The sequence below is a fragment of the Monodelphis domestica genome, chromosome 1 (genome assembly GCF_027887165.1).
Source record: "Monodelphis domestica isolate mMonDom1 chromosome 1, mMonDom1.pri, whole genome shotgun sequence".
Taxonomy (NCBI): Eukaryota; Metazoa; Chordata; class Mammalia; order Didelphimorphia; family Didelphidae; genus Monodelphis; species Monodelphis domestica.
In genome coordinates this window covers 138,155,905-138,179,468 of record NC_077227.1, presented here as the reverse complement: position 1 = coordinate 138,179,468, position 23,564 = coordinate 138,155,905, and the positions used below count along the sequence as shown (strand labels likewise).

General features: G+C 35.0%; 1 long non-coding RNA gene across 5 annotated transcripts in view; it reads left to right on the top strand.

The window, feature by feature from the left end:
* Positions 1 to 23,564, top strand: part of LOC130455776 (uncharacterized) — a 121,974-nt gene that overhangs the window by 46,587 nt on the left and 51,823 nt on the right. For 4 of the 5 annotated variants that reach the window (XR_008913879.1, XR_008913875.1, XR_008913878.1 and 1 more), the window contains 3 exons: positions 4,009 to 4,232; positions 7,194 to 7,292; positions 11,262 to 11,504. This is a non-coding gene — a long non-coding RNA (uncharacterized LOC130455776). Of the gene's footprint in view, positions 1 to 4,008; positions 4,233 to 7,193; positions 7,293 to 11,261; positions 11,505 to 23,564 lie in introns of those variants that run through there. The other variant, XR_008913880.1, reaches the window with a different exon arrangement.

Below are 23,564 nucleotides of genomic sequence, written 5' to 3'. Positions count from 1 at the left end.
CTGACTTCTCTGTCCATCCACTGGGGTGAGTCTTCCAGGATTGAGGTTACTGCAACTTCTGCTCATTGATCCTCTTAGGTCAAGAAGAGTAATTCAAATTCCTTATCCAAATGATAGATTTAAAAATTCTTTAGAACAGTCATCATGATGCCTCCTTCTTCCAAGTCTTCTCTTTTCTAAGCAAAATAATCCTAGTTCCTGTAGCTGAGTCACATAAAGCATAATATCCAGTTTCTATACTCTTCTTTGGTCTCATTCAAGGTCCCGTTTCATAATAAGAAACTTCCATAACTAAAAACAATAAAATAGAAGTGGTCTGACCATGGCAGAGTAAAGTATTATTATTACCTGGATCATTCAATGTCTCTCAATGCAGTCTCTAAGAAATCTATATATAACAGTCACCTGAATTTGCATTGTCTTTAGATACACAATATCTCTCCACTTTTAATGGATTAAAGTTGCACATCTTTTTTGACTACCATATCACACATATTTGTTTCAAGGATCCTTGAAAGATGCAGCAATAGAGATAATTTTATTATAAGACCATAATTATCACATATAATTCATAATATTCTTATGGTAGCAAGTGAGGTAGAAAATAATGATCCAGGAGCTAGCCAAAAGTGTTCATAATTTTAATGGAGGATATCCAGTGTAGAGTTCAAATGAAAAAGGAATTGCTTACGATAATGAGGAATTGTTATGTAGCCAATGTCATAACTATACCAAGTCTAGGATCACCATAGAATCTATTAAACAAAATACATTATTATCCAAAAAAACTTTGCCTGTCCATGCCTATGTATATACAGATGTACATTTGCATATATGTATATATACACTTTCCCCTGGATAACTCATGCTTTCTAAAACTACCACCTGAGTTTGGAGCATGGCAGCAAGTAAAAAGACTATGTTAATCATCTGTAATTATCTATGATGTTAAATAAGACCTTTAATCACTGGTGATAAAGATATATGCACACACACACAAATACAATCTGTTGTGTTTCTCTAATATACCTGTCTAACATGGTCTTTTTTTTTTTGACAGAAAATGAGTTCCAGGTCTAGAGCAATGAAATTATGCAAAACCTTTGTCTGAATTACTGATAATTGAAGAAAGTAAAGAAGTTGATTTAATCATCTAGATTTACAATATACACTATCTGAATATTTTAGTCACCTACTAACCCCATCACAGTTTTTTCTTCTGATGACATAGTACATTGGAATGATCAAGCAAATAGCTACATAAATTTTCCCCTGGATTCTTTTTCATTGATAGTTTACCACTCTACACTTTTGTTTATTCAAGTAAATTGAAATGAAAGATTAAAGCACTTATGCAGGTAATTTTTTTTGAAAGAGAGTTTAGGGATGTAACATACCAGGCATATTAGCATTTGGGAAATATGATTGTTGTATTAATATTGTACTACCAGACTCATGGTCAGAGCTCTTGATGTTAAAGGGACAGTCCTAGGCACTAGCAAAGGACAAGCAAATTCTTGGGCTGGGCGTGGATGCTGCCTCTGCTGGGAGCAAGGTCATTAACATAGCGCAGTTTGAATCAGGGCATTGCTGGCTCTGATTTCATTTACAAAAGCTCAGGATGGATTAAACTCCACCTCTATGATCTTGTCATTGTCAATTGTACCAATGTAAAAACCCATGTCATGATACCTATACCTTCCTAAGACCCTCAATAAATACCAGGGGACAAGCGCAGACTCCTCCCTTCGCCTTTTGCCCTTTGCCCTTCGCCCTTCGCCCTTCGGCCTTCACTGCCTCTCTCTCCTCTCTCCCTTACCTTCCTCTCTTACCACTCTTGCTTCTCTGGATCTCTTTCCTAGCGACCCCAGTACCTCCTATTGCGATAGGAGGCACCAAGGAGTTGACTCCCACCTTTTCTAGAATTTCAGTTGCTCCCCAAAGCTTCCCATTGTTGTTCAGACTATTGTCTATAGGAGTATCAAGGGGGTGATACTCCTCACCTGTCCTCTTGTTCCTACTACTTCCTCGGAGTTCTAGTTACTCCCCATGTGTTTCTACTTCTGTCTTTGAGTCATTATTATTCTCCCATCTCCTTAGCCCCCTCTTTCCACCTCAGGTTATTCCACAGATAGATGTTATAGGACTCACATGGGGGGGTCGCTATATCTCCCATTCTGGGTCTCTATACCTGGCGCCCAACGTGGGGCATGAACCCATGACCCTGAGATTAAGAGTCTCATGCTCTACTGACTGAACTAGCCCCATGTTGGGTGCCAGGTATAGAGACCCAGAATGGGAGGTATAGCGACTCCCCACATGAGTCCTATAACATCTATCTGCTTTGCTAGTGCCTAGGACTGTCCCTTTAACATCAAGAGCTCTGATCATGTGTCTGGTAGTACAATATTAATACAACAATCATACTTCCCAAATGCTAATATGCCTGGTATTAACAAGGGATATTAAGAATCTAAACTGTCAAGCTACAGGATGTAAGTCCATGAGCAAAGAACACAATTGACAACTTTTCCTTACCTCCACTGCATTTTACTTTGTCTCTGGAGCTATGGGCTAGACTGAGGAAAATTTTTGAAGTAGGCGAATTTTATTTCTTTTCCCATTCATCTTCCTTTCCATTTCTCTTCTTGTCTGTTACTTTCTTTCCTTCACCCCCGAACACTCAATGATGTGACTTGTAGATTCTCATCTTTATAAGAAAATGGTCTTAATTGTCATTAATTAACTCAACTCATTTAAAACAATTTAAAGTATACTTACCATGTTCAAGTTTACAAAGTGAAATGTTTAAAAGTTCGAATCCCAATAGGGAATATATATGTATATATGCATAAAATCTGTTGGTCATAGTTTTTCTTAAGAGAAAAGAAAAAGGAAAAGGAAAGCAACCTCCAAGAATACATCTTTAAAGGGGCTATTTGAAACACTGTGTCTGAGATTAACTTTAGACATACATACTTTTGAAGTGTGTAAGTGAAGATTTTTAAAGATTTCATCACTCTTTGATTCATGGAGTTATCAGAATCAAATAATTCATCACCAAATGACCTGTCTCATGATTGAGTCTATCTACTGTTAGCTCAGATAATCCTCAGAAAGCAAAGGTAGCTTTTTGTTTTGCTTTTTTTTTTATTTTCTGGTATTGAATTTAGAACCTTTCCAGGAGGATAGAATCTGCCAAAGCTCATGTTCCTCTGGCATAGTATTTAAGAACTTAATTTGTCATTATGATGAGGCTTGAAGGTAGGACTTTGTGTTGATCATAAAAGATAGCATTATCAAAGATGTATTTGCTTGAAATAGATGGGTTGCTAAAGTAGCAAGTTGGAAGGATAACAGAATATGAGCCTGTGAGCTCCACTGGTATGCTCGAGATGTTAAAAAAAATATGAGGAAGGCATCAAGGCACAATGAGTGGTTCTCCTGTAGTGAAATTAGAGGACTTAGCCAGAGTTAAATAGGATGAGAAGGCATGAATGGGTTACTATCTGCATTACTGAAAGGAATATTCATATCACTGAGATCATGGAGCCACTGGCATATCTGATTTTGAAACTCATGGGAAGAATAATGCTACTTTATTTCTTCTTTTAGCTCTTATATATCCCTTTAGACATACTTTGAATATATAAGAATGTACATAAAGTTTAGATGTACATGAAAATATATCATGTGCATATAAACTACATGTCTATCTCGCTTTTTGTTTCTAAAAATTAGATGAGATTATATTTATAAAGCACTTAGCATAATATCTAGGTGTAATAGGTAGTTAATAAATGCTTATTCCCTTCCCTAAAGATGCTGTGGCCAACTCTATTACATCATTATCTGTTTTGTAAACATTCCTGGAAAATAAATCCATGTCCTTTTTATGTGTTTCCTGTGCACAAAATCAATTCTGGTTTGTTTGAGGTACTAGTAGACCTGTAGTTGGAGATCACTCAGACTCTACTTCTGCTTAAAATGTGTCATTTTACTTCTTAGCACTGTCTCTTCTGTTTGCTACTGTTTCTGAGCTGTCCACAACTCTCTGCTGGATCATTTGAATTTGGATTATAGTACATCTTGCATCATTTCTTCTGACCACCCTGCTTGCTGCTGTCCCACTTGAATTCTCAATATTGCAGCTGCCTGTGTATCCTACTGTATGGCATGAAGAAGTAAATTGGAGCTCGAGAAACAGATGTACTGAAGTGCTTCAAGAAGATGTAAGTGTGGCCAAAAATAACAATGCTTTACAGATGAATCTAGTTACACAGCCAAGACCATTACTAGGGTACTGTATCCTGTTTTCAGTTTTACAATTAAAAAAAGGAAAATAAAAGTCAGGAAGGAATAATGAAATCAGATAAAAGATATGAAAAAAGGAACTAATAACATATTTATAGCGCAACTGAAAGTTTACAAAATTCTTTCCTAAAAATAAGTGATAGTATAAATGTGATGATTATTCTCTCCTTATCTTCCACTGGTAAATCTAACCTTCCTTTAAACTTTCTTTTTTTTGTCAAAATGTACTACCATCCTTCCAGACACTCATATCTTGCCAATTAGGAATCATTCTCAGTTCTTTGCTGTCACTCATCCTCCATACTCAATCATTTGTCTAGACTTGTCGATTTTACCTTCAAAATATCTCTTACACTGATCCCTTTCTATCTATTCACATGGTTAGCATATTAGTTGAGGCCCTTATAGCCTCTTTTCTAGATTAGTCTCCTAATTGGAGTCTCTGCTTCCTGTTTCATTCCCTTTAAGTCTATTTTCCAAACAGCCATCAAAATAAGCCACTGAAACCTTTGTAAGCACAGATCTGACAAGTTTGCTATTAATAAATGCTTTTTTAATGAAATGAATCTTTATTTTTAAAAATAAGGAAGTCACCCCTTATTGGATTATGGAGAAATTAAGAGAGTTCCAGAAAAAAAACCCATTTATTTCTGCTGAATTGAATACACTAAAGCTATGACTGTATGAATCACAACAAAATATGGCAGTTTCTCAAAGAGATTGGAGTACCAGATCATGTTGCTTATCTCCTGAGGACTTGTATATGGAACAAGAAGTAACGATGGACCTGGAATAACTTGTTGGTTTAAGATTGGGAAAGGAGTATGACAAGGCTGTACATTGTCATCCTATTTTTTAAACCCTTACCTTACATCTTAGAATCAATACTGTGTATTGGTTCCTGGAAGAAGAGTGGGAAGGGCTAGGCGATGGGGGTGAAGTGACTTGCCCAGTGTCACACAGTTATGAAGTATCTGACTCTACATTTGAATCCAGAACCTCCCATCTCTAGGCTTGGCTCTCAATCCACTGAGCTACCTAGCTGTTCCCAGACATCATATTTTTTAAACTTATTTTCAGAATGTATTATGCAAAATGCCAATATGGACAAATCAAAAGCTGGAATTAATGTTGCTAAGAGAAATATCAATCATCTTATATATGCAGATGACAATACTCATGGCAGAATGAAGAAGTGTCAAGAAGTCTTTTGATGGGTGTGGAAGAGAAGAGTTTAAATGCTTGCTTGAAGTTTAAATAAAAAAACCCCAACAACCTAAAATCATGTCAGCTTTTCCCATCACTAGCAAATAGAGGGGGAAGAAATGGAAACAGTGTCAGATTTTATTCTTGGGATCAAAGATCACTGTAGACAGTGACTGGTCATGAAGTTAAAAGAAGCTCATGGGAAGGAAAACTGGCAAATTTGGAGAGTATACTAAGAAGCAGAGACATCATCTTACCAACAAAGGTTTACACATTGTTCAAATACTGAATCTGAAGCTTAAATACTTTGGCGACATAATGAGAAGTCAGGATTATTAATAAAAGCCCCTGATGTTGGGAGATGGCAAAAAGGGAAGAGAAAAAAAGGACAGTGCCATGGAAGCAATGAACAAGAGATTAGACAGAATTCAGGAGATAGTGGAGGAGGACATGGTAAGCTGTGGTCTATGGAGTCATGAAGTGTTGGCTATAACTGAACAACATTAAAAAATTGCTCCTTTCTCCTACAGAACAAATGTAATACCTTTTCCAGACGACGGTCCCTCAAGTACTTGATGACAGTTATAATATCTCCATTGAATTTTCTTTTCTCCAGACTAAACATTCTTAGTACTTTCAAAGGATACTCATATGACTTGGACTCCAAGCACTTCACCAATCTGGTTGTTATTCACTGGGGACTTACGAGTTTATCAATGTCCTTCCTAGAGTGAGGCACACACAATCAAATAACAATTCTTAAGATGTGGTCTGATGAAGGCAGAGTTCAATAGACTCACCTCATTATTTTTGGCAACTATGTCTTTAAAGCAGCCCAGGAACAGCTTTTTTGGCTTTCACATTATATTTCTGATCCATATTGAGTCAGTTGGACCAACTGCTGCCTAACTAAGCCTTTCCAACCTTTTACTTGTCAGAGTGATTTTAAAAAATCTATGTAAGACTTAACATAGATCCCTATTAAATTTCCCCTTATTAGTTTTATCCAAAAGGTCTGGCTTGCTAAGATCTTACTGGATTCTGACTGTTATCCTATCTACTAATTATCACCTTTAGCTTTGTTTAATCTGAAATTTTGATAAGTATTCCTTCTATATCTTTATCCAAATCATTTAAAACAATGTTTAAAAGCCCATAAAAAAGTTTCTGGGGAACACTAATGGAGAGGCCAGACAAGTTGACAAAAAATTCCCAATTCCGTATTTATCTAATTGTATTATTGAACTGTCTACATCTCTCTATCTTTTCTACAAGAACATGAAATTTTTTATTAAATGTTTTGCTAAAATCAAGTAACCTATTTCTACAACATTCTCCTGATTTGGCTGGTTAGCAATATTATAAAAAATGCTAAACTGTTAGTCTGGAATAACTATTCTTTTTTATTTCATTTTTAAATTAAATTTTATTTTTAAAATTGTCAAGCATTTTTTAGTCTTTTCCCCCATAGTTTGACCTATTCTGGTTGAAACCATGTTGCCTCTGTGATTACTGTTTTCTTTTCTACATTCATTAGCCATCTCTGGAACAACATATTTTAGAATTTTACTAGGAATTAAAATGAAACTTATTGCCCTTTAATTAATAGACTCTGTTGCTTTGCCATCTTTGCCAATCCTAAAGTACTTCTCCTATTCTTCACAATCTTTCAGATACCACAAATAATAGCTTACAACTCACCTCTATCAGATCATTCTGTACTTAAATGGAAATCATCTGGACCAAGTGATGATAATAATTATCAAGGACAGGTAGGTGTACACTTATTAATTGGAAGATCTGTTTTTTGAGCTTTTCCAATATGGTAGTTCTTATTGGTTTTGGAGCTAGGGTTCAAAACTATGTCTCCTGACCAATTACATTACATAATTTTATGGAAGTTTAGGGATCTGAGATTCTTTAGAAAGGAGAAGAGAAAATATAGAGTTAAATTTTGAAATAGGCTTTAGGTATTTGGAGAACTGTTGATTAATTTGCATCTTCTTTAACAGTAAAAAAAAGAGAATAGAATGAAATTGTAGGAAGAGAGATTAGGTATAAGGATAGCATAAACAGCTGGAGAAAAGGGGAGTAGGGAAAAATAGATAAGCTTTTCTTTGCCCTACTCTACATATCTAAAATGAAATCAAAAGATATTCATCAAGTGTTTCTGGTGTGTAAGGGACCATGCTAATTGCTTTGGGGGGTGGTGGAGAATAAAACACATTCCTTTTACTTAAACATATTATAGTCCACTTAGGGAGATGATATTAATTCTGTGTAAAGCTAAATAATAAGGAAAGAAAGAGTCAAAGATGATTTTAAAAAGGCTGAAACATAGAAGTATATGATTTGTAAATAACCAATAAAGATAAGTCCTCTAGTAGGTTGGAGAAAGTGCGACAATTTTGGGCCAAAGGCTCAAAAAATGTGGAGGATAGCCTCAACTTTGTCTGTTGCACATGCCTAAATAGGCATAACTTCTTATTGCTTTTATTTATATACATATTTTTGGATAGGGTATTTACTTCCTCTCTCTCTCTCTCTCTCTCTCTCTCTCTCTCTCTCTATATATATATATATATATATATATGTCTGTGTAATGTATTCTCTAGTATTTCATATGTCACACCATTTTTCTGTCTGTGCTGATCTATTTCTATTCTGGAATATCTTTAGCATTTCAAGTTTCATGAAAAGTGAGATCTTATTTCTATGACCTCTGAATTTCAAATAGTCTCGCTGGCTACTATTGCCATGACCATATATACAATTTGTTTTTTTTTTTTCAGCCTAAGGCATTCTTCATTTTTTTCTTTCCTCCCTCTTTAATCTTTCCCCCCATTTACTTGATTCTATTGTTTCATTCATAGAAACTTAGGTTCCTTGATATTGCAAAATGACAACAACAGCAAAAAACCAAAACTCAACTATTCTGCTTAAATTATACTATTCTTTTCTTTGGGGAAAATCTCACTTTCTTCTATTCTCCCTTTCTCTCACTGATATAATTAGTTTTTGTCTTCCTCCCTAATGCTATGTTCAAATTAATGAATTTCTTCCATCTTTTTTTGCTTTTTATTTGGAATTTTTATCACCCTTTTCTATATGGTCTTTTCTGCTGATGTCCCCAACCCCCCAGCACTGGAAATCAAATTTATCTTTCTAAATGGCTTCAGTAGCTCTCTGTCTCATCACTTCCTTTTTCTTGGTAACTTCAGTGTCTCTATTGGCAACCTGCAAGACATCTCACCTTCATAAATCAATTTCCTGCACTATACAATCTTATGACCATATGTCACTAGATGTACCTTCACTGTTATCATTAGTAAGCATCGCTTTACCTTTGAATCCTCTACTATGGGCTTCCCCATTACATATTGTTGTCTCCTTGCCTATAACCTTTCTGATATTTTACTCCCTCTGAATGTACTCTCTGCCCTCATCAGTACCTTTAACTTGTTAGCCCAGTACACTACATATACACACACACACACACACACACACACACACACACACACATATATATATATATATATATATATATATTTGCCATTTAGCATTCCCTCTTTATACTGAATTCCTGAAGCATAATTATTTCAGTGTGGCCTTTTCTATCATTTGACCATACACTATATATGTATATATGTATTTATACATAAACTATACACATTTGACTCTCCTAAACACTATTAAAACCTAAACTTTCAGCTCCTGCTATTTGTACTATAGTGATTTTAGAGAAAATGTTTTCAAGATATTGTTATATCCTCTTTCATGAAAACATATTTTGAGGCTCTCACTATTGAACACAGAAGCAATATTAATCATAAATGTTGCTAGTTTGATCTCTATTCAGTTGTCCAAGTAGGTAGTCTCCTGCTCAATTTACTGGAGAGTCAAATGTGGGGTTGGGCTTATAATATACATGTTAAACTCTCTTTATATGTAAAAAAAGAGAAAACTTGAAAAAACAAATTAGTCTTTATTTCCTCTTCAAATGCTGAAAAAAAAATTCTGTCAACTTAAAGCCTACTAACTAATTCCAAAATGACCTTTTTCATTACTTATTTCTATTTATGTTTGTGTTTTGGCTTTGTTTTTTTTCCCCCAAATTAGGCACTTTTCTATTGTTGAAGATTATGAAGTAGCCAATAGTTCAACTTTTATTAATGAAAGGTAGATTTCTTTTGAAATTTCTTTTCAGGTATGGAGGCATTTAATTTCAAAATATGAAGAAAGCAAGGCTAGGCAGTTGATTTAAAAATAGGAAAGCCCTTAATATTCAATGTCACATTTATTGCTATAAAATATTTCTCTCTCTCTCTTAGACATCTGGTTTCCATTATGTATAGTATTGGGTACTTCAGTTCACTAGCCATTTTGCATACAAAATAGCCTGCTACCAAAATCCTCATTGATATCAGTTGATACGTGTTTTTTTTCCCGTCATTTTATTTGACAAAGGTTTATAGCAATGAAACTACTATTAACTTGAACTTGAGTATACAGAAAAGAAAAATTAAATTGCCTCCAATACTCACTTCAAGGCTTATGTTGTTTAAATCTGAGAAATGAACTTTGTAGTTTTTCCTTTATGTATATATTAGGGGAAAACTAGGTTGAAATAATAACAAAAGTGAGCAAAATATATTAAAGCTGAAGTGAATATTTTCTATTAACATTGACCCAGAAATGAGAGACACAATATGGAATGTTTGCTAATGAGTCATGAATTTCATTGTAATTGCTTCCACATTTAGGATAGTGCCCTTCCTAAACCATCTAATCTTTGACATATCCTGCAACAATCCCATGTGTTGTAAATGATTTTGCTTTATTTCTTAGGTTACTATTAAGGGCTTATTTTATGGTTCGTTTAATTTTCTTTTCAAACGCACACATACACACAAAACCACACACATACACACAATATTATCCTGCTCCATTTCTATTGTGCTGTATGTTTCAGGACAAAATAATTATGAAAGAAGAAGGAAGTGTTCATCTCTCTGTCTGGAAATCAAAACAAATACCCTGGGGAAAAATATGCAATATAGTTCATTTTAGAACCCTAATTCGAGACCTAGAAAATTAAAATGGGAGTGATAATATAACATAGTGTTTTAAGATTTACAGAGCAGTTTAAACAGTCATTCCTCAGTAGATTTCATTTCTTCCTCACAAAAGTCCAATAAAGTAGAGAGTATTATTATCACCTTTACAGATGAGGAAACTGATGCTCATTGAGGTTAAGAGATGAACTCAGTGTCACCTAGTAAGTATTCAAGGAAAGATTTGATTTCAGATCTGATTTGAGTTCCAATGTTCTATTCAATATGCTATATTGCCTCTCAAACAAGAAGCAAGTGTTACTCTATGATGTGCTTAGACTTAAGAACATATGATAAGGTTAGTAGAAATATCAGTTTTCAGTACTGTAATAATAACAGTGTAAGAATGACTTTTAAAAACTGTTCACATTATAATCTATTAACATTATATTACTTTAGCACACAATGACTGATTTTAATTGTCTGATTAGGCCCTGGGCAAAAAATCAAGAATGACTTGATACAGAGAGTATTTTATTACTTTGAGATAGTTAAAAGTGGAAGTGCATGGGGGATAGGGGAGAAGGGGAAACTTTGTTTCTTCCAAAAGAAATGGTTGAGAAGCAACCAACTACTTTGTGGTTGAAGTAATAGGAAAGCATCAGTTTTTGCCATTTGTTTTGATAGATTCATAAAGCAAGAAGTCACATATATGAAACTTCTTCATTTTACTCCTTGCTTTTCCTAATATTAAAATGACTTGGAGCCTGTTTAAGAACTTGCAGATGCTGCTTTGAAGATTCTGAAGGAAGATTCATCTCTAACGAGCTTTACTAGCAACCAAGGTGGTATTTTAAAAAATTTTGCTTTTCACAACCCTTCACAATTCCCTGTGGCAAAATTGGTAATAAAACATTTATTTAGCTCTTATTATGTCCAAGTACTATACTTAGAATACAAATTTAAGTAGTCGAGACAGCCTCTACTTTCAAGAAATTTATATTCTAATTGAAGATAACAGCAACAACAACAATAATAATAATCAAATTTATAGAGAGCTTTAAGGTTTGCAAAACACTTTACAAATATCTAATTTTTTTCAAGATAACAACTTTGAGAGAAAGGAACTATTATTATTATTTTATAGATGTGGAAATATGGCAGAAAGAGGTAAAGTGGCTTATTGAAGGTTATACAGCTAATAAATATCTGAGACTAGATTTGAATTTAAATCTTTTTGCCTCCATGTGCAATTCTCTTCTAGACACTGTCCTTAAAGAGGATCTAGAAAAGAGGCAAGGGGAAGAATGTTTTGGAGGCATGGCTCTAAAATGGCCAAGAGGTCATGTGGAGACCTGGGTCAGGAAAGATAAAGGCAAAAGTTGGATGAAGTCTGACATGAAACTTCAGGTCTGGGAGAGGATTTTCACTATATCTGAGAGTAATTTAAATAATATACCATGAAATTATAGGACCAGATACAGTCTCTTGTCCAAGGACCATCCTAGACCAGTTTCAGGAAGCTCCAATCAATTGGCCACACAACAGCAGACTTTGAGGCTCAAAACAAATATAAAATATTTTGAAAACCTTAAAGACCTATATAAAGACCAGTTATTATTATCATTTTTAACTATTATTATTATTATTATCCTATAGTCACAAGACCTCTAATCTGATTCCCTAGGTCTTCTACGATACTCCTGCTGAGTTCAAGCACTATATTTAGTCTAATACAGGTATATGCAGGTAAATGATTAAAAATTAGGCTCTGGAAAAAAACAAAATCTATACATATACTTTTAATTTTTAGATGCATTGTTAACATTTTCTTTTTTAGACAATCAACAAAACAAGAAATCTTATCCTGAACTATAGGGATTACCAATTTCTGGGGTGGAACTGCTCATACTGGAAATTTAACAATCAGCTTACCAGTCTTATAGCATTGTTTTCAGCACAGCTCTGCCATAGAGTGATGAAAATTTTGGCCAAGACAATTTTCAAAGACCTTCTACTTAGTCATGGGAGAATTGGGATCTGTCTCTATGAAAGAAATAACCTAGCTGATTACAAAATAAGACATTGAAATATTAAAATGTTGTGAGGTAGCAAGTACTTTAAAAAAAACAAGGTTATTCTCTCAGTTATAAACAATGATGTTTGGAATTTCCAGAAAAAGGAGAGTAGTGTCTTTAAAAAGCGACATTCCATTTAAAAAGAGTTTGAACTTTGATTTGAGTTTCAAACTTTTAATAACCATAGGCTTTATCAACATGCCAACATTTTGTAGATGACCTGGGAAGGACCCAGTGGCAAGTTGTAGCCTTTCCATTGAAAAATATGCATATTTATACATACTATCTACTTAGAATAGAAAAATGTACTTGAACTCAAAGTTTTTGTGTATCCTGTCACTGGTATGCTGATGGCTTAGATTGAAGAAAAAAAATCCCCCCCCCCCCCCCCGATTTTCAAAAATGACTTCAAATTCACTCAAGCAAGCCAGTTATGACCCTTAGCATCTAAACTAGAAAATGAAGATTGAAGTTGTGAGTATATTCACATCTTTTCCAATATTTGACATTTCTATCTATATTATGAAAGTGTTTCTTAAAATTGATAGTGCTTGCTAGAACTGAGTTTTCAGGCAGAAGAGACTCACTGCAAGTTTTTGCCAAATTATGTTACCTAGGATGTGATTTCTCTCTTTATGTAGGGCAGAAATATTTTATATTGACTAAAGTTGGGGAAAAAAGGAAATAAGATCATACTCAACAACACTATGGTTGCAAAAATAACCTCTTAAAGATTTACCTGACTCCAGAAAAATAATGACTCTCTTTCCTCTTGAATCATATTATAAAAATATCATACCTTATTCAAAATGATAGTGATCCACAGATTTAGTTAATCAATTCTGTGTAGGCTTATGTGGTACATGATAATATATTTTTTCATGATGGATCCTTTTCTGATCTTTAAACAAGTAATGACATAAGGCACCACTTTTCATTAAACCCATTTCTTTGGCAATGCAAATAGGATGAGAATTTCATTTAGTATAATTTGCCTACCTAATGATTGGTTGGTTGAAAAGGAGGTGATATTTGAATCATTAATTACAATTCTGATCTCCATTGTTGCTTCATATAGAAGCTATTTTCTCTTGAGGATTCTAAAGCTCTCTCTATATTGTCATAATATATATGATAGGCCCTCCCTCCACAAAGTGGAATATAACACAATTATTGAGGTAGAAAAAATTATCCCCCCAATATTCAAACAATTGAGGCAGAAGTAGTATTTTTTATCCTTACTTCAGCCATCAGGATAATTTCCTAAATTCTTTATGTACATATGTAGGTACAGCATTAACCAGTGACAAATTTTATTTCTATATCATGACCAATATGCGTTATTATTGTTATTATTTTTAAACTCTTACCTTTGGTCTTAGTATCAATTCTAAGATAGAAGAGGGGCAAAGGCTAGGCAATTGCAGTTGTGACTTGCCCATGGTCACGTAGCTAGGAAATATATGAGGCCAGATTTTAACCCAGGACTTTCCATCTCTAGACTTGGCTTTCAATCCACTGATTCACCTAATTGCCCCCAATGAATATTTATTTTATCTTGTCTGAGCCTGTGAAGCTTGTGACTCTTAATAATGAAATATAACAATATTATGAAACATAATAATTACAATATCATCTTTAATATCAAACTGGGGAGTAGGATCATTTTTGTTCTACAGAAATTGAAACTGAGGCTCAGAGTAGTTAAGGGATTTACTCAAGTTCCCATTATTAGTTAAATGGCAGAGCTGGACAGAGAAACCATAATTATTAAATCTAAATTTGGTGCTTTATCAAATGCTAGGTCTTTGAGGATCGTAAAGAGAGCTAATGCTCTCTTTTTAAGTTCCCAGTTAGCTTGGTGAATCATGAGATCTCAAAATTTTCCAAATGAGCTTAAAAGGATAGTTCTACTTTCTAGTTTGGAAATTTAGGGTATTAGCTCCTTGTCAACGAAATGGAAACTTACCTTGGATGGGGAATGAAAAATTATATTTACTTTCATTTATTATTACCTGGAAACCTATTTTTACAACTTGTATAGAAAATGCAAATTTATAAGTTTATACCCTGAGTGTAGGGCTTATGCCATTTTTCATCTTTTTATTCCTATTGCTAAGAAAAGTAAATATTTTAATAGGATTGAACATTATTGTATCATAGGATTTTTAGAGATGCAAGGCCCTTTCAGATTGAATAATTAAATTTCTTTACTGATGACAAAAGGGAGATGAAAGGAATCAAAGGGCCTTTCTGATAGAAACACACATAGTAATTAGATGAGCACAAATTTGAACACAGGTCCTTTGACTCCAAATCCAATTCTTTCAGTTTTTTTTTTGGCATTTTGAAGAATATAGAAAATATTTTAGGTAATTAGGGCAATGTCCAAACACATTATAGCAGTAATTAGCTACAATGAGATAAAGTGACTTTCAGAACTGTATGAAGTTAAAAGAAGACAAGTGAATTAAAACTGGGTTTACCACTATGTGGCTTTATAACTTCTTGGAGGTTTTCTCAGTATCTTCATCTGTAAAATGGAGACCATAATTAATACTTGTCCTTCCCTTTCTGAGAATTTTAGGGAAAATATATTAATTCATTCATAAATTCTATATTATTATAAACATCTTTGAAAAAGCATGAAATTTTTTAAAACTGGCAATTAGATTTGCTGGATCTAATTTGACTTTGTTAGAAGGTAAGCAATACACAACTTAGAGAATAACAGAGCACTTGAAATGTAGCTACAATGGGGATAGACTGTCCAGAAATTTGTATAAGTAATGGAAACCTACATTTATTATGAATTTATGACTTCAGTCAGTCATTTTCAATCATGTCTTAATCTTCATGACCCTACTTAGAGTTTTCTTGGTAAAAACCATAGAGTGGTTTGCCATGTCCTTCTCCAACTCATTTTATAGGAAAAGAAATTGAGGCAAACAGTATTAAATGACTTACCCAGGGTCACACAGATGGTAAGTGTTTGTAGCCAGATTTAAACCCAGGAAGAAGAGTCTTCTTGACTGCAGCCTGGGCATTCTATCCATTATAACACCTAGCTTAGTTAAATATAGTGAAAATTAAAAGTGATGCCAGCAAAAACATTCCAGAGTTGTAAAAAGCTAGAGCTTTATAACAAGAAATTTAAAGGAAATGCCTAGGTGTCCTTAAAACTTACTTGGGGGCTTAGCCTGTAGTACTATGGGAGATGGAAAACAAATCACACTTAAATGCTTAGAATACAATGTTGATTTTTTCTCAAATTGTCCACCTTAAGAAAAGAGTAAGGTTCATCCTAAGAATAAATTCTGACTTCTTTTAAGTATAATATATTCTTAAAGTAAGATCACTACAAAAATTAACCTAAAAATAGGAGAATTGGGATACATATTCCAATGTAATGGGGATGGGGAATGGATATCTTGTTCTGGTTTAAAAATATTCATTGTCATTTCTTTTTTATCAAGTGGTTTGAGAGACCTGCTGAAATAGCTGCCATAGACTTGTCAGCAAATCTAACAGAGTTCAATATTAAAAAGAGATGGAGAAGCTTTTAGTCAGACAGCATTTGTCCAGGAAGGATTTGATATGTAATCTAAATTGCATTATTGATGAGTGAAAGAGGATTGGAACACAGGTAGTAAAACCCTCTTGTGGAGTTAACTAGCCTAGTAAATAAACCATTATGAACAACTTTTGAACATTTGAGTTTTTTTTTTTCATTCTCCCTTCTCAACCTTCCCTTGCTCCTGTCCATTTCATTCTTGACTCCAAGACATTATTTTATTCAGTGAAACTTAACCCATTAATTAAAGGTTAAAAAAAAACACGATTTCATAGGAGAATGAAAATCATTTAAATTAGTAGTTTCAAACTCAAATAGAAATTAGTATCTCCAAACTATGAATAAGAATCCTTGCAGGTGACATTAACTTAAAATTTTAAAATGTATTGTTATCTATTATTTATTGTATTTTACTCATTTTGTTAAATATTTCTCAGTTACATTTTAAGAGTAGGTAGGGTAGAGTGGATAGAAAGCCTGGCCTGGAATCAGGAAGACTCATCTTTATGAGTTCAAATCTTGCCTTAGACATTTATTAGTTGGGCAAGTAGCTTAATCCTGTTTGCCTTGGTTTCCTAATCTGTAAAATGAGCTGCAGGAGGACATAGCAAACCACTCTAGTATCTTTGCCAAGAAAACCACAAATGAAATCACAAAGAATCAGACATAAATGAAATGACTTAACAACAACAATAATTATATTTTAATCAGATACAAGCTATGGGCCACATGGAGCTCATGTGTTCCATACTGCTGGCTTAAATGATTAAGCACTTTGTTTTAATGTATTGGATGTGGAGGCAGAAAGCCCTTGGTTTGACTATACTCTCAGAAGCTTACTAACTCTGTGACTTTGGCCAAATAATTGCTCACGTTCAAGACTAAGTTTCTTTTTTTTTTTTTTAAACCCTTACCTTCCATCTTGGAGTCAATACTGTGTATTGGCTCCAAGGTAGAAGAGTGGTAAGGGCTAGGCAATGGGGGTCAAGTGACTTGCCCAGGGTCACACAGCTGGGAAGTGGCTGAGGCCAGATTTGAACCTAGGACCTCCCGTCTCTAGGCCTGGTTCTCAATCCACTGAGCTACCCAGCTGCCCCAAGACTAAGTTTCTTCCTTTAAAATAGGGAGAATAGGGGCAGGTGGGTAGCTCAGTGAATTGAGAGCCAGGCCCAGGGATGGGAGGTCCTAGATTCAAATCTTGCCTCAGACACTTCTTAGCAGTGTGAACTTTGGCAAGTCACTTAACCCCCATTGCCTAGCCTATACCACTCTTCTGCCTTGGAACCTATATCCAGTATTGATTCTAAGAAAGAAGGTGAGGGTTTTAAAAAAATAAAATGGGGAGAATAATATGTGAGTGAATAATACATCTGAAATTTTTGTGAGATACCAAGGATGTAACATATATAAAATTTCTTTGCAAACTTTAAAGGAAATTTTTTTAATTGTGTCTAAAGACCCCTTAAAATTAATTTGAGATATTTAGCTAATTAGATTTACCAAAGGTTGTTAACCAGGTTGATGGAGTTCATTCATCATCTGTGTGACAATTTACAAAGTCAAAATGGAAGAAGCTGTTTTTATATGGGCTTATTCAATAATATTTGTTCAGTATAGTTATAGGGGAAAGGTAACAGAATATATCAGTAGTTAAAACAGTAGATTAAACTGATTCAGTGTAACAGAATAGTATTGAATACATTAACATATGAACTTAAAACAATAAAATTAAATCTTAAAAGCAGATAATCAGCAAAATACAATAAAATACAGAGACTTTCATAAAACAATGTAGTCTGAAAAGGCTTAAAATTTTCACTTCCAGTCTCTTTGAAGTTCCTTTCTCTATCCATCCAGATTACTTTTGTCAGATTTTTTTGGCTCTCCCCTAGTGAGGGAGAATTCCTTACTGAACATGGTGAGGAGGAATCCCAAATTGCATGAATCTTAGAGACTGGGCACACCCAAATGCCAAAGGGTAGTAGGGAGATGAGTTTTCTCCCCTGAATCTTAGGCAAGATAAGTGAAAGGATTAGTGTATTCATGAAAAAATCATCCTAAATCTGGAAGCTGTTTGAAATAGGTAATGCATTGCTCTTTCATTGAATGAGTCATGCTTGTAATTTACTTCCTATTTGGAAGAGTAACTTCCTTCTTCCCTTCCCCTCTGAGGTAAAATGCTAGTTTCCCCAGCCACATGGAAAGGGAGTTAGGAGGCTAATTGTTGCTTAAGGAAAATACACCCCAGTTTTTACCAGTTGCCCAGAGGGCAGCTCCAAGAACTCCTAACTTCTTGGGGGGCAGCAATCAACAGCCCAGCAGGATCAGCAACAGTGGTCAGGGTTAGGGTTGGGGCAGAGGCCAATTCAGGAGCAGGAGGAGGAGTGGGGCCAGAGATCAGGAGGAGGATTGCCAGAGGTAGCAGCGAGTAACTAAGGAACATGGGCTCAAGCAGATAAGAGACTGGGCAAAAAGTAGGAAAAGAAGAAAGGCAGCAGGTCCAAAGAGAGTTCAGAGGGTGGTTGGGTGGGTGGGGTGGGCAAAAAGCCTTGGCAGGAGAAACATGGCTTAAAAATTTTATCTAGGCTATCTTTAAAAATTGAGAGTTTTTCCTCCAGCTTCTGGTTGCCATCAATGTAAAAATTAAATTTTAATTTTAATAATAAAATATATTTTTGGAGATTCATTAATGATCATTAGAAATCAAGGAATAAAGAGGATACAAAATAAAGACCATGTGCCCATGGCTAATCAACCCATTTAAAATCCCCGTGCTTAGCTTACCACTGCCACCAAGCTTGATATCATCATGCCAAAGAGGGAGGGGCAGGACCACCCACTCAATATTTATACCCTGTGTACAGGAAGTACTCAATGACAGGAAGTCAGTGGGCTCCCAGGAAATGTAGTTCTTTTTGAGGGTAACATATTTTCAATTATACAGTTCCAAGGCAGAAGAGCAGTAAGGGGGATTAAGTCAATGGGGGATTAAGTGACTTGTCCAGGGTCACACAGCAAGGAAGTATCTGAGGCCAGATTTGAACCTAGGACCTCCTGTCTCTAGGCCTGGCTCTCAATCTACTGAGCTACCTAGCTTCCTCCCAAATATTAGTCTTAAAATAAAGAATTAAAATCAAGACTTGCCTAGGGTCACATAACTAAGAATTATCTGGGTTCAATTTTTACCTCTGAAATTTACAAGCTGAAGAATCCTGGAATAGTCACCTCACCTCCCTGCAGGTCAATTTACCTTCCTTTTGAAGTGGGGAGATAATTCTTATAGTACCTACCTCACAGGAATGTTTTAGAAATCTAATGAAATAATGTCTTTAAAACACTTTTCAAATCACAAAGGACCCTGTAAAATTTCATTTGCACATCTAACTCAGCTATCACAGTGTAAATTAAGTTGACTAATAGTTCTATATTAGACAACTCAAGTGACCAAACTCTTGCATCCTGGCAAGATGAGATTTTTTTTGTCCCTAGAAGATTTTCAAACTTAAAATTCTCAGTTGCAAACCATGGAACGCCCAGGGATTCCTTTGGCCCCCTCAGAGACACAGCCACTACCAAGGCAGCTGCCTAACAGAGCCAGAGCCACTCTTCCCAACAGATGAGCAGAGATGAAGGATACTATATCTAAAGCTGGAACCTGGCCAGACCAGAAAACCAACACTGTGCCTTTTGAGAGTACCCTGGGATCATCCCAGACCCCAAGGGCATGGAATTTGGGCTTGTGATCTCATTCCCCAGGATAGCCCTTTCCAAGCCACTCAGATGCTTCCTTTTACCCAGATAACCACAGGACTACCTGTTCAATGACAAAGTACTTTTCAGCACAGCTATCCTTTGTATTGGGGTTAACTCACAGGCAACTGCTTAACTCCAGGCTTAGAAAGCACATACTGCATCTTTAAGAAATAGTTTACTTGTGAATCAGTAAATGCACTAGACAAAGCAGCCATTATTTATGCATTCCTGCATACATGGCAAGGTGAAAATAATAGAATAAACATCATACACTTCATTATGATATCGGTTTACACTTCCAGGGTACACAAAAAGAGGCCATTTCATCAAGCTAATTGCCTGAAAGTAAAAGAGAGAGAACTTTAGCTATTAGTCTATTATGGGGCTTTTTTCTTAATCACAAATAGGGGCCGTGTGTCCCTAGGGGGATGTGTATTCTAATTTACAATTGAACTACAGATCAGAGCAATCAATCTTGTGCAGCACTTTTACAGTGTAATTGCTGCAACATAACAAATAAAAAAAAAGTTGGGGGTGGGGGGACATAGGCTGAGCTTCAGCTTGAGGTGGGGATATTTACTAGGCATTGGTTCAGGGTGGGAGGGAGAGAAGAAACGCCACTGACATGAATATGCAATGAGGGCTCATTAGCGGCCCAGTGTTGCCATGACGAATGGCATTATCCCCAGCCTGGTGCTGCCTAAACATGAATTTTATAACGACCCATTTATCATGACTTGTCACGGGCTTCTCTACTGTACTTTCTTCCAGCTCACACACCTTTCCCCATTATTGCTGGTGAATCCTGGCCTTTTATTATGATTGTTTCATTTCATATTGATTTCCACCTCTCCAGAAGTAAACATTAATAAACAGGAGCATACTAATGAGTAATTGTTGAATTTAAAGTAAAAAAGTATAAATGGGATGATGTTTCTGGCCTCTCTATTAGTCTGTTTTATTCCATTGAACTTTTATGGGGAATAAGATAGAATGTTTAATCTTAGATTCCCATTAGATCTTCTTCTTCTTCTTCTTCTTCTTCTTCTTCTTCTTCTTCTTCTTCTTCTTCTTCTTCTTCTTCTTCTTCTTCTTCTTCTTCTTCTTCTTCTTCTTCTTCTTCTGCTTCTGCTTCTGCTTCTGCTTCTGCTTCTTCTTCTGCTTCTGCTTCTTCTTCTTCTTCTTCTTCTTCTTCTTCTTCTTCTTCTTCTTCTTCTTCTTCTTCTTCTTCTTCTTCTTCTTCTTCTTCTGCTTCTGCTTCTTCTTCTGCTTCTTCTTCTCTCCTCTCTCTCTCTCTCTCTCTCTCTCTCTCTCTCTCTCTCTCTCTCTCTCTCTCTCTCTCTCTCTCTCTCTCTCTCTCTCTCTCTCTCATCCAGCATAGTATGTGTCAGAGATAAGACATGAACTCAGATGTTGCTGAGCCTGAGGCCAGTCTTCAACCCATTTCTTAATCTTACCTCTCATTTTTCTTCCACACATAGAGTATTCTTTGCATCTTACCTTTCTATTAGAATGTAAAAGAAGGGCCACATCTTCTCTAAAGTGCACCACTCCTCACACCTACTAACAGTACTTCCCACCTAGATTGAAGCTGAATAAATATTTGTTTATTTGGATTCCCTAATTTCTGGTGGAATTCTTTTTCTTTTGTATTAAGTCTCTTATAGAATACTTTAAATGTTTAGTTCCAAAAAGCTGTGTTTTGGTAAAGTGTTGGAATAACTTTTTTTTTAATTAAGTGTAGACTTGAAAATCTAGAATAGAAATCTAGAAAAAAATTTGAAATCTTAACTTTTTTTTCTATGCCTATCATGAATTCTCTTTAATGGTGGTGAAACCTGTGGACCTCTCTTCTTGGAATTATATTTTCAAACACACAAAATAGGTAAAATTAGAAAGGAAAACAAATAAATTGGAAAACAAAACATAATTTTTTTTCCCATCCAAGGTCACAGACTACCTGAAGTCTAGTTCTCTGAATAGCAGGTTAAGAATCCCCTGATCTAGAAATATTTTTAATGCTCAGTAGTTTTCAAACTTTTGAATTGTTTCCCTATTCATATTGTATTCCTTTTATCTCCACACTCTAACTTAGCTATAATTTTATATTTTGGTAAAAGCTTCCTAGACATATCTGCTTTTGAAGAAAGAAGAAATCAGTTAAAACAGTGATCCATTACTTGAAAACAGTGAAAAGTTTTTAAAAAGTGCAAACTGGTTTTATCATTTAGGAAGTCATAGACTTGAGATATAAGTGGGAAAAAAGTAATGAGACTATTTATTAGACTTTGTTGCTATGTAACTTTTGAGTACCCCTATTAGAACAGATAGAATGGAGACATAGCTGAATAATTTGCAGGACTAGGCTAGATTGTCATAAATTCAGGAACTATTATTATATATTATTCCTCATATACATCATGAAATTAAATGTGGTCTGGTGGATAGTGAGCTGAAGATCTAGAATGATCTGTATTTAAGTTCTGCTACTGACATACTGGCTTGGCTATATTACCTTGGACAACTCACAACTGTTCAAAATTCTAGGCTAACCATTTGAAAAACTTTTAGTCTTAAGTTCCCTTAAAAATGATCAAGCACACTACCAAAGAGCTTTAGTTTATGAATGTTATATCAATAGATATGTTAGCTTTTAAAACATCTTAGTGATATTAAGGAAATAGTTATGAACTTTTGGGCCTCTTGAAATGGTCTCAAAGATCACTTTGAGAAGTACTAATCTAGGAAATACCTTGTGAGTTTTAGAGAAGGTACCAATCTATATTGGTAAAGGAGTTTCCTTACCCAGGAGTTCCTTACCAGCTCCTACCTCTCTGTGTATGAATCAGCTCAGTGCTATTAAAATGGTAAAGTGATTTCTCTTTCTTAAGGTGAAGCATTGACAAGCAGGACAGAAAGGGTGGTTGGGTGGTTCAGAAAGAAGCTATAAGGTAAGATCTAGATTAAATATTTCCTGGTATTTTTTGGTGATAGGGGAACTAGAATACAATTCTGTGATTATCCAAATGAATACATGCTTTTAAATCAAATTAACTCAGACTCTTGAGTGTGGATATTCTCTGCATCTCCCTTTATTGTCTATACATTTATTCAACTATGATGAATAGATCTCTCATTTAAGAGTAAGATGTGGAAATAGTTTGGTATTTCCTCTCATTCCCTCTCCCATATTCCATTAAAAAAACAACACCCCTACTAAGATTTAAATATATTTTTATGTTTATTATATATCCAGAGAGCTGGCATAAAAGTTAGGAAGACCTCTGACTCATCTTGGTTCTGTCATCTTGGGGAAGTCACTTAACCTTGTATTGCTCTAGGCATCTATCTAAGTCTGTAAATTGTAGGAAAGGTTCTAAATTACATTGGTAGAGAGAATTTCCTCACCTGGGAATTCCCTATGTCAGTAAAGTCATAGTTCTGGTCCGTAAGTTTATATTGCTATTAGAATGAATGCTGCAGTTTCCACATAATTCTAAAATGACATCATTCATGATACATGAATATCTAAAATAAATGAATTATTCTCCTTCATGTAAAAACAAACAAAAAACTCAAAAATCT